Here is a 17717-nt window from a genome sequence, read left to right as displayed (position 1 = left end):
ATGAAATAAATCCAGAAAGCACATATTTGTAAAATGTTTGTATATTTAATCTCTGTAAATTTAAAGGCATTTACTGTCCATCCATCCATCCATCTTCTCCCGCTTATCCGATGCCGGGTCGCGGGGGCAGCAGTCCAAGCAAAGATGCCCAGACTTCCCTCTCCCTAGACACTTCTTCCAGCTCTTCCGGGGGGACACCAAGGCGTTCCCAGGCCAGCCGGGAGACATAGTCCTAGGTCTTCCCCGGGGTCTCTTCCCAGTGGGACGCGCCCGGAACACCTTCCCAGGAAGGCATCCAGGAGGCATCCGGAACAGATGCCCGAGCCACCTCAGCTGACCCCTCTCGATGTAGGAGGCATTTACTGTATTATACAGATTTCATTAATTACAATAATCAAGAAATACGATAAATATGTATAAAAATATACACAATTCATAATACACAGACAAATGTTTGTTAGATACATCTTAATAGTTTCATTTTCCAGACATATTACAGTTTAACATTTTTGGACAGGAATTAAATCCTGTACTTATAAAAGGAACCTGCACATTTCACAGTATTAATAATTGAACAGAAGCACTGTATGTCGAGTTAAATGAACAATCCAATTATAGAAAATGTGAGCCCGCAAAATAAACATTAATTAAATGGCAATTGCTGTATACCTTTATACATTTACAATGACATTTTCTCCAAAGCAACATACCAAATCCAAGTTAGTCGACACAGCAGTTTATATAAAAAAATAAAAAAGTGACGTGCACTCTTCAGCTTGTTGAAGATCAGTCTCAGTGCCATAGGCTGGATTAGCTGCAGAGACTTGGTAGTAAATGCTGGAAAGTCTGCTAAGAGAGCAATACAACAGTCCAGTTTGGCGAGAACAAGAGCTTGGACAGGGAGTTCTGTAGCATGGCCCCAAAAAAAGAGTCTGATCTTAATGTTGTACAGGGCAAATCTGCAGGATCGGGCCAGTGCGATTTATATATGTGTCAACAATAACACCAAAGTTAGGTCAGCTGAAAACATGAGCAGTTCTGTCTTGGCAGGGTTGAGTTGATGATCATTCAACATACAGCAAGATATTTCTGTCCAGGAGGCAATGATGAGAGCAGCAATTGTCGGGACATCCAGCTGAAATGAGAGAGAGAGAGAGAGAGAGAGAGAGAGAGAGAGAGAGAGAGAGAGAGAGAGAGAGAGAGAGAGAGAGAGAGAGAGGAAGAGAGAGAGAAAGAGAAAGAGAAAGAGAGAGAGAGAGAGAGAGAGAGAGAGAGAAAGAGAGAGAGAGAGAGAGAGAGAGAGAGAGAGAGAGAGAGAGAGAGAGAGAGAGAGAGAGGGAGGTTATTTCAATAGCGGTAATATGAAAAGCCATGTTTCTAAATTACAGACCCATTGTCATGACTCACAAATGTTTGGGAAATTTGTTGGTAAATTGTACTTAATTTGCCTTCCAAGAAATATGCAAGTATCTTCTATTCTGTTCAGCCACTGCACACAAGCAACCTTTTTGCTATGTTGTCTAAAGATTTGGAAAGATACCCAACAGAGCGATATCTGTCAACATCCTCCTGGGCTAGAATACCCGCAGCCGTACCACCACGTTCGTGCAAATAAAGGTGAAAAGGCTTAACATAATTCAGAAGACCTAGAGCTGGAGCAGACTGAATAGCAAATATAAAAAATATGAATTTTTATATTCAAAAGAATCATTTCATTAAGAATTTTTAAAAGTGCAATCAATGAACGAAAAAGGTTTCATGATATACCATGTTTTGACATAACAATGACTTTTCCCTTATCTCCTTCTTCTTTCGGCTGCTCCCATTAGGGGTCGCCACAGCGGATCATCTGTGTCCATACCACCCTGTCCTCTACATCTGCCTCTTTCACACCAACAACACCCTGTCCTCTACATCTGTCTTCCCTCACCACATCCATTAACTTCCTCCTTGGCTTCCCTCTGTTCCTCCTACCTGGTGACTCCATCCTCAGCATTCTTCTACCAATATAATTCATGTCCCTCCTCTGCACATGTCCAAACCATCTCAATCTCGCCTTCCTCACCTTGTCACCAAAACATTATACATGGGCTGTCCCTCTAATAAACTTATTTCTAATCTTGTCCATCCTCGTCACTCCCAACGAAAACCTTAACATCTTCAGCTCTGCTACCTCCAGCCCGGCCTCCTGTCTTTTACTCAATGCCACTGTCTCTAAACCATACAACATCGCAGGTCTCACCACAGGCCTATAAACTTTCCGTTTCATTCTTGCAGATACTCTTCTATCACAAATCACTCCTGTCACTCTTCTCCACGCATTCCACCCTGCCTGCACTCTTTTCTTCACTTCTCTAACACACTCTCCATTACTTTGCACTGTTGACCCCAGGTACCTGAACTCTTCCACCTTCTCCACCTCTTCTCGCTGTAACCGCACCACTCCACTGCCCTCCCTCACCTTTACACAAATGTACTCTGTCTTACTCCTATTGACTTTCATTCCCCTCATACAATACCACAACTCATCTCTTGGCACTCTGTCGTACGCTTTTTCTAAATCCACAAATCCACAATGCAATTCTTTCTGTCCTTCTCTATACTTCTCCATCAACATCCTCAAAGCAAATAAGGCATCTGTGGTGCTCTTCCTCAGCATGAAACCATACTGTTGCTTCCACTACTCTTTCCCATAACTTTATGGTGTGACTGATCAACTTAATTTCCCTGTAGTGCTCTTCTCCCTTATGCTTAAAGATCGGAACCAGCACACTCCTTCTCCATTCCTCAGGCATCCTCCCACCTTCCAGAATCTTGTTAAACAATCTGGTTAAAAACTTCACTGCCATCTCTCCTAAACATCTCCACGCTTCTACAGGTATGTTGTCTGGTCCAACCGACTTTCCACTCTTCATCCTCTTTATCACTGCTCCCACTTCCTCGTTACTAATCCTATCCACATACTGCTTCACCAACTCCACATCATCCAATCTTCTCTCTCTCTGATTTTCCTCATTCATAAGCTGCTCAAAATACTCCTCCCACCTTCTCAACACACTCTCCTCACTAGCCAACACATTTCCATCTCCATCCTTAATTGCTCTAACTTGCAGTACTTTCTTCCCAGCTCGGTCTCTTGGCCTGGCCAATCGGAATAAATCCTTTTCTCTTCCCTTAGTGTTCAACCTCTCATACAGCTCCTCATATGCCTCAGCTCCTCATATGCTTTCGCCACATCCCTCTTTACCTGCTGCTGCATCTCTTTGTACTCCTGCCTACTTTTTTCATCACTCTGTCAATCCCACTTGTGTTTTGCCAACCTCTTTCTCCTTATGCTCTCCTGCACGTCCTCATTGCTCCACCATGTCTCTTTGTCTTCCTTTCTATTTCCAGATGTCACACCAAGTACTTTTCTAGCTGCCACCCTCATCACTCCTGCAGCAGTTACCCAATCATCCAACACCTCTTCACCACCACCTAGCCCATGTCTGACCTCTTCCCTGAACCTCACACTACACTCTTCCTCCTTCAGTTTCCACCATTTTATTCTTGTTTCAGTCCTCACTCTCCTCCTCTTCTTCTTCACCTCCAAAACCATCCTACAGACCACCATCCGATGCTGTCTAGCTACACTGTCCCCTGCCAACACCTTACAGTCTCCAATCTACTTCAGGTTGCATCTCCTGCATAGCACATAGTCCACCTGTGTGCACCTTCCTCCACTCTTATATGTCACCCTATGATCCTCCTTCTGCCATTTCCATCCTTTTAGCAAAATCGACCACCATCTGCCCTTCCGCATTCCTCTCCTTAAAACCACACCTACCCATTACCTCCTTATCACCTCTGTTCCCTTCACCTACATGCCCATTAAAGTCTGCCCCAATCACCAATCGTTCTTTCCTAGGTACACCATCTACCACTTCATCTAATTCACTCCAGAATCTTTTCTTCTCCTCCATCTCACAGCCAACTTGTGGAGCATAGGCACTGATGACATATATCATCATCCCTTCAGCTTCCAGCTTCACATTCATCACCCTTTCAGAAACTCTCCTCACCTCCACTACTCTCTCACCGTACTCTTCCTTCAGAATCACCCCTACATTATTTCTCTTTCCAGCCACACCATGATAGAACAGTTTAAACCCACCTCCAATGTTCCTGGCCTTACTCCCTTTCCACTTGGTCTGGTTTTTGATGGGCTGTCACTTGGGCCCTGCATGGGCAACCCAAATGGGGCCCAGAGAAATTTGTCCATCAGCTCCACATGGGCCCCATGTGTGTTAGCCCAGAAGGGTGACTGATGGGTCCATTGTGGGCTCTAAGATGGGCTTGTATAGGTGCTCTTTATATGGGCCCATTTGGGTCCCAAATAGGTGTTAAAAATGGGGCCAAAGTGGGCTACATGACTTAATCATGGGTCAACCCACAAATGGCCCCTTTATGGGTTGTTATGGGACCACAGTGGGTGAGAATTGGGTCCCATTTATTAATTTCATCATTGATTTCTGTGGGTAAACTTAATGTGTTCTTAATCTTACTATGGAAAATCCACTGTCAAACCATTTCAAACCTCAGTTACAATGTAAAACTGTGCCTGACCAAACAAAGAACTAATATCAGTTGATTTTATGAGCTGCTATATGTTTAAAATTACATGGTTGAGTATTTGAACTGTGAAAACGAAATGACCAACTCAGAATGTGTAAATCACATTTAATTTAAATTAATTCAAGTAAAAAACCAGGAAACAGGAATAACAGAATTACTAAAGTAGAATAGTTCACTGGTGGGTCTATGCAGATTCCTTGGCTGCACACCTACAAAACAGTAAAGAAAGAGAAGACAGAAAAGGCAATTTAGTACATTTTAAAATACTACCATTCACAGCAGCATCTAAAAAAACATGCATCAATATAATTAAGACATATCCAAGAATCTCTTCAGGGAATTGTTCCCACCTCTGCCTCACACAGTAATAACTTATGCCGGGGGACCAGTCATGGAATCCAAAACTTATGAATGTAACAATTAAAATATCAACCTTGCGTCTGAACTTGCCTCGTAAATGAATATTTGGCTATTGCCAAAAGCCAGTGATTAGAACAATCATTCTGATCAGCTGAAAGATGTAAGTCACACCTAGGATCACGGTGGACCAGAAAGTTCAACGTACTGCAACTGAAGAAAACATAGCAAATAGAAAAAACACCAGCAAATTAAGAAAACATCATCAGTTAAACAACACGTGCTGCAAATCCTCACAACGCAACTAAATACAGAAACGTCCTGCAAATCCTCACAACACAACCAATTAATTTGCACTGTTGTGAGGATTTGCAGCGTGTTTCTGTGTTTGGTTGTGTTGTAAGGATTTGCAGTGTGTTTCTGTGTTTGGTTGCATTGTGGGGTGTTGTCAAATTGATAACGTGTTTTTTTTCTATTTGTATGTGTTTTCTTCAGTTGCAGCGTGTTGAGCTATCTCAGCCACTGTATAGAATGCCTTGAGGATAAGTAATTTATATGATATTTTTTCATTTCAGGGTGGAGTATTCCTTTAATTTAATAGAGGCAAAAACAGTGATCGGGATAAAATATTATTAATTGTGCAGCCCTAGCTATAGGTTATATGACTTACACTTCCGGCTATACTGCCCTCCGATCATTGTCCCGCTGGGCTCTCAAAACACGGTTGCCTTCTCTGTCTCTTGCATTTGTGAACCATTTACCAAGTGCTTTCTCCAGCTCGTTCTTACTGACAGTTTTCAGCCAACTGTTCTGCTTCAGGCTACCTGTAAAGCAAAAAAATTTATATAAAGTAAAGCATGCTACTGTATCAGCCAGGGCACAATCCACGGGCAAAATGTATTTGTATACATGCAAGTTACATGAGCGTAAGACTAACAGTCAAAGAAAAAAAAAAGACAAAAATCACAAGGTTGTAAGCACCTTCTAATCCACCATTTGCCCAAACTGTTAACTGATCTGAGTAAATGATGTTAAAATTACACAATACCATGCAAAAAGTTAAATGCATCAATATGGTGAATTTCAGGCTTTGTTGTGATTAATGTTTAGAATAATTACTGGGGGCCTTGAACACAAATCAATTATTAAATTCGTACTGGTTCACTTTGGACCGTGAATTTAAACTGACCACTGTAACATTAGTTTAAGTTACTTACTTATAACAATGTTTTGTCGTTAAAAAGCCTTAGTGGAGCTAACACAGCAAGTGTTCGACTTGACTGCACAGACCGAAGCGTGATTGACATAAAAATACCGTGAAAGTGATTCCGTAAATGTGCGCCTGACTGACTTTATGAATGGCACAAAATTACATTATCTTTAACGTAATCATAACGTATCATATTTTTAGTAATGTTTTGAAATTATAAAAATATGAAAGGTTTTTTTATCATCTCTACCTATTTCACTTAAATCACATTAAACTAATGTTAAGTTTTGTCACAATTTCCTCAGAGCTTTTCTCTGTGTATTGTATATACACGTTATAAAGGTAGTGAAAGAAAAAGATTACTCCACAGTGCTTTTACTTTTTCACCCTCCTGTTATCATGAGGACACTTTATGGAGGAAACACTGTGGAAAATGGTTTGAAAAGTCGTTATTTCTACATTTTAGTAGACAATTTCCTAGTTATTTGCCAATCGTTAAGAATATTCCGTTTTCCACAGGTGTTTATCTCTGAGGTAAACCTGTTCTCTCTCCACATTTACCTTCGATATATCGTCTATGTAACTTTAATTACCACAAATTTTTCAAAAGTATACATTAAATTAAAGCAAACAGTAACATGTAATTAATTTAAAACAAAAGATAATTTCTTACCGTGACAGAGATGTCAGGTTATCCAGGTCAGGTCAGGTGCTTCAGTGTAGTGAGTGATGACCGTTTCTTTAGAATGAGAAGGCGGGAGCACAGGAGCCAATGGGAGACTCTGTGAGCTGCACAAGCGATAATTATTTTTATTTTTATTTTTTTAACTAAAGTTATGTTATTGTTAATATATAACATTTTTGTTTCGATCATATAAAACACGCAAAAAACAAATCAATTGAATTTATCATCAATTGAATAATATAGCTAAATATAGCCCAGATATTAAATGATATTTAATATTTTATGAAACATTGAAAGTGATAACGGCACAACTTTTGCTTTTAACGTAACACAACTTTTGGCTAAAAGCTTAGCAATTGATTGCTACTTTAATATTCCCTATCCCCCACAGTCAGCTGGAGTGGAAGAGTGAAATAACAGAACCATTAAGGAACGTGTTATTAAAGCTTGCATTGAAACAGGACAAAAATGGACTGTTGTTCTCCCGGCAGTACTCACAGAAATGAGAATGACCCCATCTTCAAATACTAAACTGTCACTTTTTGAAATTCTAATGGGTCAGGGGACGCACTGGCATTTCTTCCTTAGATAACCTTGAAGTGATGGTGGACGACTACGTTTCTGCCCAGGTTAAAAAATTTTATTCTATTAGTGCTGATGTCTCACTAACTCTTAATCTGCCCACAGAAAAGCCAACACACCCTTTTGTGCCTAATCAGCAGGTCCTGATACAAATTCTGAAGCCTACCTACCTAAGGACGGAAAAATATGAATTTTCATGAATCATAATTTCATTTTAAAAAATTACTTTTATCATGAAAATATGAGTAATTGTAAAAATATAAATCATATGATTATGGAAAAACTTTTTAAAAAAATATTTACATTTCATAAAAAAATTATAGTTATGGTGAAAAAACGAATTGTCATATTCATAAGCACCATATAAGATAAGATGAACCTTTATTCGTCCCACAGTGGGAAAATTTCTAAATATTATATTATATTATATATATATAATATATAATATATTATAATATAATATAATGAAAAAAGTGCAAAAAATCAATGATAAATGTGAAATGACCAAGTTTTTACAAATTATTGTGAAAATATGAATTTTCATATTCAAAACCATCATTTCACTAAGAAATGTTATTAGTGCAATCAATAAACGAAAAAGGTTTCATGATATACCATGTTTTGACATAACGATGACTTGAAAATGAAATTAATAGGTAAACTACTTGTAAACTTTTTACCAATAATTGTGAAATTATGACTTTTCATATTCATAAGCAAAGTCTGAAGCCTACGAAGGTCAGTGTGTCAAAATATCTGGGTCCAGCGACTGTTCTAGCTGTAGCCAGAACGGGAGTTCTGACTGATTATCAGGCAAAGTGGATACATGCAAGCAGGATCAAAACAGCATCCCCTTAATCTGTGCACTAATTGGTCTGTTGGCCTAAGAAGCCTACTTAAGTGAGTAGTCAGGGCTAAAATAGTTGAGAGCCCACGGAAAGATCCTTTCTTTATAGTAGAAAGGGGGCCACCTCTGGGGTCTGACTCACTCAACTGTTTTGTTTAGCTTACCTGCATCTAGGTCTAAACTCTATAACAATATGTGCATAGTTGTAATTACACTCCGAATTTTCCTTATTCTCTTTGAACACATCATTCAGAGAGAAAAAACTGCTACATATACCTGATAATACTGCTTATAGACATATTGAACAAGGACTGAGTAACAATTGTCTCATGATGTCTTGGAGAACGTGAAATAAGTGCTGACAAAGTTTTTGAGAAGATTAAGAATTTTTTTACGAGTGTTAAACACTACTTTGTTTTAGGATTGATTCTTGTATTGTTGAAATTGTACATTGTGTGTAGCCATGTTTGATGACGATGGTAAGATTGGACACCACTGCACCACTGCAAACAGGAAAGGGCTCAGGGCCGATCCTTGATGCAGTCCAACCTTCACCCTGAACCAGTCTGTCGTTCCTACTGCACACTTCACTGCCGTCACACTGTCCTCATACATGTCCTGCACCACCCTCACATACTTCTCTGACACACCTGACTTCCTCATACAATACCACAACTCCTCTCTTGGCACCCTGTCGTACGCCTTCTCTAAATCCACAAATACACAATGCAATTCCTTCTGTCCTTCTCTATACTTCTCCATCAACATTCACAAAGCAAATAAGGCATCTGTGGTGCTCTTCCTCAGCATGAAACCATACTGTTGCTCACAGATGGTCCCCTCTACTCTCAGCCTAGCTTCCACTACTCTTTCCCATAACTTCATGGTGTGACTGATCAACTTAATCAACTTAATTAGTAACTTAATTAGTTACTGCAAGACTGCACATCTCCTTTATGCTTAAAGATCGGTACCAGCACACTTCTTCTCCATTCCTCAGGCATCTTCTCACCTTCCAAAATCCTGTTAAACAATCTGGTCAAAAACTCCACTGCCATCTCTCCTAAACATCTCCACGCTTCTACCGGTATGTCATCTGGTCCAACCGACTTTCCACTCTTCATCCTCTTAATCGCTGCTCTCACTTACTCCTTACTAATCCCATCCACTTCCTACTTCACCAACTCCACATCATCCAACCTTCTCTCATTCTGATTTTCCTCATTCATCAGCTGCTCAAAATACTCCCTCCACCTTCTCAACACACTCTCCTCACTAGTCAACACATTTCCCTCTCCATCCTTTACTGCTCTAGCTTGCAGTACATCCTTCCCAGCTCGGTCCCTCTGCCTTGCCAATCGGTACAAATCCTTTTCTCCTTCCTTAGTGTCCAACCTCTCATACAGCTCCTCATATGCCTTTTCCTTGGCTTTCGCCACATCCCTCTTAACCTGCTGCCGCATCTCCTTGTACTCCTGCCTACTTTTCTCATCACTCTGTCTATCCTACTTCTGTTTTGCCAACCTCTTTCTCCTTATGCTCTCCTGCACTTCTTCATTCCACCACCACGTCTCCTTGTCTTGCTTTCTATTTCCAGATGTTACACCAAGTACTTTTCTAGCTGCCTCCCTCATCACTCCTGCAGTAGTTGCCCAATCATCCAACACCTCCTTAACACCACTGAGCCTCTGTCTGACCTCTTCCCTGAACCTCACACTACACTCTTCCTCCTTCAGTTTCCACCATCTTATTTTTCTTTCAGTCCTCACTCTCCTCCTCTTCTTCTTCACCTCCAAAACCATCCTACAGACCACCATCCGATGCTGTCTAGCTACACTGTCCCCTGCCAACACCTTACAGTCTCCAATCTCCTTCAGGTTGCATCTCCTGTATAGCACATAGTCCGCCTGTGTGCACCTTCCTCCACTCTTATATGTCACCCTATGATCCTCCTTCTTCTTAAAATAAGGGTTTACCACTGCCATTTCCATCCTTTTAGCAAAATCTACCACCATCTACCCTTCCACATTCCTCTCCTTAAAACCATACCTACCCATCACCTCCTCATCACCTCTGTTCCCTTCACCTACATGCCCATTAAAGTCGCCCCAATCACCAATCGTTCTTTCCTAGGTACACCATCTACCACTTCATCTAATTCACTCCAGAATCTTTCCTTCTCCTCCATCTCACAGCCAACTTGTGGAGCATAGGCACTGATGACATTTATCATCATCCCTTCAAATTTCACCTTCACGATCGTCACCCTATCAGAAACTCTCTTCACCTCCACTACACTCTTACTGTACTCTTCCTTCAGAATCACCCCTACACCATTTCTCTTTCCATCCACACCATGATAAAACAGTTTAAATCCACCTCCAATGTTCCTGGCCTTACTCCCTTTCCACTTGGTCTCCTGAACACACAACAGATCTACCTTTCTCCTCTCCATCATATCAGCTACCGCTCTCCCTTTACCCGTCATAGTACCAACATTAAAAGTACCAACCCGAACCTCCACTCTCCTGCACTGCTCCTTTCCCTGCCGTCTCTGTAGACGTCTTCCTCCCCTCCTTCTCCTCCATCGGCCAACAGTAGCCCAATTTCCACCGGTACCCTGTTGGCTAACGATACCTGTGGCGGTCGTTGTTAACCCGGGCCTCGACCGGTATGAAATTCTTATTTGTGATCCGCATATTTGATTTGGCACATGTTTTACGCTGGATGCCCTTCCTAATGCAACCCTCCCCATTTACCCGGGCTTGGGACCGGCACTAAGAGTGCACTGGCTTGTGCATCCATAATGGCTGGGTTAAAATAAAGAACAGATAATTTTGATAATTTTGATATTAGACATGGAAAGCAAGGAAAGCATTAAAACATACCAGTTAACATTTAACATACTATTAACATACCGGTATTTAAGGTATAACGTTGTTAATACAATGTTATATTCAGGTATATAAGATGCACCCTTGTTAGGAAAATAAAGAGAAGATAATTTTATGTCGACTTTGACATCAAGCCTTAACAGAAAAGACAGCATTAAAACAGATGTACAATGTACCAGGACCAGTATTTAAGGTATAACTCAAGGTACAACATTATAGTCTGGTGTATGCAATGCACCCATGTTAGGAAAGAAAGAATAAAAAGAAGTCCATTTTAAATCAACTTTGAAATCAAAAGAAGAGACACATTAAAACAGAGGTATATTACTAAACCTTTTAAAGTGTAACTATTATTGACGTAGAGTTAAACACGCTTTATTTATAGTAGAAGATACAAACAAGATGTATGTTTGTGTCATGTGAAGTGGGACATTCTATTTATTATTTAATTAATAAAAGAATGCTCCCTTTTGGTGTGTTTGTGTCTGTATATGTGTGTATCACAAACAGACGTACTGGGGCCGAGTTCCGAGAGTGAATTGTTTTATGGTTTAAGGGGCCCTGTGAATTCAACCAGAGAGCTTTCGGGGTGGTGTGTTGTGTGTGTGTGTGTGTGTGTGTGTGTGTGTGTGTGTGTGTGTGTGCGTGTTTGTGTGTGGGGGTGTGTGTATGTGTGTGTGTAAGGTATAGAGACTGGCTTGTGTTATCAGTCTTCCGGGGGGTATGACACTGTGGTATACAAGCTCTCAATAAAAGTGTAAGCCGTGGTGCTGATCCTTTGATTGAAAAGCAGATGTCAAGGTTTAAAAGGAAATTCCTAAGACATGAAGTCTAAATGACACATGCCAGATGCTACACAATGAATAAATCTACACTGGTATTCAAGATTACAAATTTAACACACACATTTCTCACACTGGTACACACACATTCCTTTGTCTGTTCAGTGTCTATAGAATATTTACAATGTTAGTATGTAAGGACTTTTTTATATTTCATATCATCATTTACTAAAAACCATTAAAAGTGCAAAAATTCTACGCAAAAAGTGATATGACAACATATGATAGTCATGAAAATATGAATTTTTATATTCAGAAGCATATGTAAAAAAAAAAAATCATATTTTGACAAAAATGACATTGAAAATATAATATTGTAAAAATCTGACTTTTTATATTTATAAGCATAATTTAATGAAAAACTGTTAAAAAGGGCAATATGCAAGCAAAAAAGTAAAAAAAATATATATATATATATATATATATATATATATATATATATATATATATATATATAATTGGTAAAATGTAAATTTTCATATTTATCCAAATAATTGCACAAAAAACTGTTAAAAACTGCAACAATTCAATGAAAAACGTGATATGACGAAGTTTTTACAAGTCATTGTAAAAATATTACGTTTCATGGTCATAAGCATCATTTAACTAAAAACCGGTAAAAGTGCAAAAATCCAATGCAAAACATGATAAACAATGGTTTAAAAAAAATTTATTTTTGAATACAAAATTTATTGTTTTTATTAAAATATTGAATTTCATGTTCATAATCATAATTTGATTAAAAAAATGTTTAACCTTATTAAAAATATGAGCAATTTTGAAAATATGTATTTTCATATACATTAGCATGATTTCAATAAAAACTATTAAAAAATTGCAAGTGCATGAAAAGTTGTCATGACAAAATCTTTTTAGACAGAACTAAGGTTTTTCATAAAAATTGTTATTGTAAAAAATATGAATATTCATATTCATAAGCACAATCAAATGGAAAAAAAAACGTTAAAAAGTGCAATCCGTGAATGAAAATCTTTTACATAACAAACCATGGTTTGACAAAAATATGATTTTTTTTACATAACAAAATGTCATTATATGAATTTTAATATTCAGAAGCACATGTTCATAAAAAACATTTTAAAAAATTGCCATTAAGAAACAAAAAAACTAAAAAGTGACCATACAAATTATATTTTGACAAAAAAATGTGATAGTTATTGTCAAAATAAGAATTTTCATATTTATAAGCATCATTTAATGAAAAAACATTAAAAAGTGCTATATGAAAGCAAAAAAAAGTACATTAAAAACCATGGTCTGAGAAAAATATAACAAAAAAAAATAATTAATTTGTAAAATTATAAATTCTCATATTCATCAGAATAATTTCATGAAAAACAAATTAGAAGTGCAAAAATTCAATGAAAACATAAAATAACAAATCAAGTTTTTACAAGTTATTGTGAAAATATAAATGGTCATATTCATAAGCATAATTTCACTAAGAATCGTTAGAAGTGCAATCAGTAATTTCATGAAATGTTTTGACATAAATATGACTTTTCTCATATAAATATGAAATTAATTGGTAAAATAAAAATTTTCATATAGAAAGGAATAATTTCAGTAAAACCTTTTTTAAAAAGTGCAAAAATTCAATGAAAAACGTGCTATGACTTCATATTCATAATTTTACAATATCTTGTAAAAACTATCATTTATAATTATAATTGCCCTTTCAACGGTTTTAGTTAAATTATGCTTATGACTTTTCATATTCATAAGGCATAAATTAACTAAAAACTGTTGAAAGTGCAATTATAATTATAAAAAATATACAACAAAAAAAGTCATAAACAATGGTTTGAAACAAATCTGACTTTCTTTTAAAAAAATGTTTAGTTTTTATTAAAATATTACATTTCATGTTCATGTCTATAATTTCATTAAATAAAGTAAAATTTTCATAATGTTTTTGTGAAAATATGAACTTTTATATACATTAGCATAATTTCACAAACAAATCGTTAAAAGCGCAGTAAGTGAAGGAAAAATATTTAATTATAAACCGTTTTGACATGATGACTTTTCTCATTTGAATATGAATATAATTAGTAAAATATAAATGTTCATATTAAAAGGAATAATTTCATGAAAAAATGAAAAAAGGGCAAAAATTCAATGAAAAACATGACATGCCAACAAATTTTTTTCACAAGTTTTTGTGAAATTATGACTTCATATTCATAAGCATCATTTAACTAAAAAGTGCAAATGTTCATCGCAAAAACTGTTATGACAAACAATGGTTCTAAACAAATCTGACTTTGTTTCATAAAAATTTTTTTTATTAAAATATTGTTATATTCAGAACCATAATTTCATAAAAAACGTCAACTTTTTTTGTTATATTGAAAATATGAACTTTTATATATACATAAGAATAAATTCATTAAAAAAAAAACCATTAAAAAGTGCAATACATAAATGAAAAACGTTCACATGACAAACCATGGGTTGACAAAATTATCACGTTTTAAACAAATATGAAATTAATTATTAAAATATAAATTTTTATACAGAAGCATATTCTCATGGAAACCATGTTTGGCAAAAATATAAAAAATTTTTTTATGAATATTAAAAAAAAATGGTAAAATATAATTTAATATACAAAGGAATAATTGAATGGAAAACTGTTAAAAAAAGTGAAATAATTCAATAAAATTACGTGATATGACAAATCAAGTTTGTAGAATTTATTGTGAAAAATATGACTTTTTATTAGCATCATTTAACTAAAAACCATTAAAATTGCAAAACTTCAACGCATATGTGAAACAATGGTTTGAAAATGATTTTTTTTTATATAAAAGATGTATTATTTTTATTAAAATATATAATTTCGTATTCATAATCATAATTTTAATAAAACAAAAAGACTTTAACATTTACTATAAAAATATGAGTAAATGTGAAATACAAATCATATGATCATGGAAAACCTTTAAAAAAAAGTGCCATAAAGTGAATGAAAATCAAAATAGTTACATGTTTTGACAAAAATATTACTTTTTCATAAACAAAGTGATAGTATATTTGAACTTTCAAATCTGAAATATGTAAATGACAGGTGTCATGACAAATTATGGATGGACAAAAATATGCCTTTTTTATTAAAAATTTAAACAAAAATAATGATAGGCATAATTTTATGAATAAACGTAAAGAATTCGAATTTCATAAATGAAAAAACTAACATAAAAGGAAAAAATCATATACATGTATTAATCAAAATAAGATATTTTTTCAGGCTTTTCAGAACGAAGAGAAAACATTTTTTTAAACCAAACGGTTTTTCAAACCAAGCCCAAAACAGCCTGCATTTCCCCAATATTTTTTTACATGTTTATGATGAAATATGAAATAACAAAACATTTTCTGATCGAAATATGACATTTTTCATATAAATATTAGTTATTTCAAAAATATAAATTTTCATATTAAAAGTCATAATTAATTAAATAAATAAATAATTAAATAATAATTAAATTATTATTTAAAAACATAACAATAGCACATATTTGGCAAAGCCTACTTCGTGTTGTCAAGATGAGGTTTCATATTTGCTGAAAATGCGATTCCGCAAGTCTCAGGCTTCTAGGACGAAGAGAAAGTGGTTTTTCGAAAGGCGCTTATATGCACAAACAGCTTGCATTTCCCCATAATATTTATACATGTTTATGATGATATATGACATGACAAAACATTTTCTGATCAAAATATGAAATTTTTCATATAAATTGTATAGTTATTTCAAAACTATATATATATTTTTTTATAATCATAATTTTATACAAAATTCCTGTAAAATGCAAAAACTGAATGAAAATTGGTTGGAAAGATATAATTAATAAAAACGTAACAATAGCACATATTTGGCAAAATATTCTACGTGCTGTCAAGAATTAGCTTCATATTTGCTGAAAATGCGATTCCGCAAGTCTCAGGCTTCTAGGACGAAGAGAAAGCGGTTTTTCGAAAGGCGCGTATATGCACAAACAGCTTGCATTTTCCCATAATATTTATACATGTTTATGATGATATATGACATAACAAAACATTTTCTGATCGAAATATGACATTTTTTCATATTAATTTTATAGTTATTTCAAAAATTTAAAAATTTTTTTATTCATAATCATAAGTTCATAAAAACTGTTGTAAAATGCAAAAACTGAATGAAAATGGGTTGGAAAGCCATAATTAAGCGAAAACATTACAATAGCACATATTTGGCAAAGCCTACTTCGTGTTGTCAAGATGAGCTTTCATATTCACTGAAAATGCGATTCCGCAAGTCTCAGGCTTCTAGGACAAAGAGAAAGCGGTTTTTCGAAAGGCGCTTATTTGCACAAACAGCTTGCATTTTCCCATAATATTTATACATGTTTATGATAAAATATGACATAAAAAAAACATTTTCTGAACGAAATATGTTATTGTTCATATAAATTGAATAGTTATTTCAAAAATATTATTTTTTATATTCATAATCAGAAGTTCATAAAAAACTGTTGTAAAATGCAAAAAAAATAATGAAAATGGGCTGGAAAACCATAATTAATCGAAAACATAACAATAGCACATATTTGGCAAAGCCCACTTTGTGTTGTCAAGATGAGCTTTCATATTTGCTGAAAATGCGATTCCGCAAGTTTCAGGCTTCTAGGACGAAGAGAAAGCGTTTTTTCGAAAGGCGCTTATATGCACAAACAGCTTGCATTTTCCCATAATATTTATACATATTTATGATGATATATGACATAACAAAACATTTTCTGATCAAAATATGACATTTTTCATATAAATTGTATAGTTATTTCAAAAATATAAATTTTCATATTCATAATCATAAGTTCATATAAATTGTTTTAAACTGCAAAAACTGAATGAAAATGGGTTGGAAAGCCATAATTAATCGAAAACATAACAATAGCACATATTTGGCAAAGCCTACTTCGTGATGAGCTTTCATATTCGCTGAAAATGCGATTCCGCAAGTCTCAAGCTTCTAGGACGAAGAGAAAGCGGTTTATCGAAAGGCGCGTATATGCTCAAACAGCTTGCATTTTCCCATAATATGTGACATGTTTATGATGATAAATGTCATAACAAAACATTTTCTGATCGAAATATGACATTTTTCATATAAATTTTATATATTTATTTCAAAATATTAATTTTTAATTTTCATAATCATAATTTCATAAAAACTGCTGTAAAATGCAAAAACTGAATGAAAATGGGTTGGAAAGATATAATTAATTAAAAGGTAACTTTCTTTCTTTTTTTCTAGGACCTTTCTAATAAAAAGGTAACAACAGCACATATTTGGCAATGCCTACTTCGTGCTGTCAAGATGAGCTTTTATATTCGCTTCGATTCCGCAAGTCTCAGTCTTTTATGTAATATTATGTTTTCGATTAATTATGGCTTTCCAGGCTATTTTCATTCAGTTTTTGCAGTTTACAACAGTTTTTATGAACTTATTAAGAATATCAAAATTAATATTTCTGAATAAAAAACCTATAATATTTATATGAAAAATGTCATACTTTGATCAGAAAATGTTTTGTTAATTCATATTTCATCATACAAATGTAAAAATTATCATGGGGAAATGCAGGCTGTTTGTGCAAAAACGCTTGGTTTGAAAAACCGC

General features: G+C 35.3%; 1 long non-coding RNA gene across 1 annotated transcript; it reads right to left on the bottom strand.

Annotated features, from left to right (window-relative positions):
- Positions 1-4707: 4707 nt before the first annotated feature.
- On the bottom strand, positions 4708-7060 carry LOC310727023. The gene is made up of 2 exons (XR_014533915.1): positions 6855-7060; positions 4708-4823 (listed from the first exon to the last, which is right to left on the bottom strand). It is a non-coding gene; the product is annotated as an uncharacterized lncRNA (long non-coding RNA).
- Positions 7061-17717: the final 10657 nt, after the last annotated feature.

The sequence above is a fragment of the Silurus aristotelis genome (genome assembly GCF_946808225.1).
Source record: "Silurus aristotelis genome assembly, chromosome: 5".
NCBI lineage: Eukaryota > Metazoa > Chordata > Actinopteri > Siluriformes > Siluridae > Silurus > Silurus aristotelis.
Note: the sequence above shows the minus strand (reverse complement) of the source record. Positions and strands in the feature narration are given on the sequence as shown.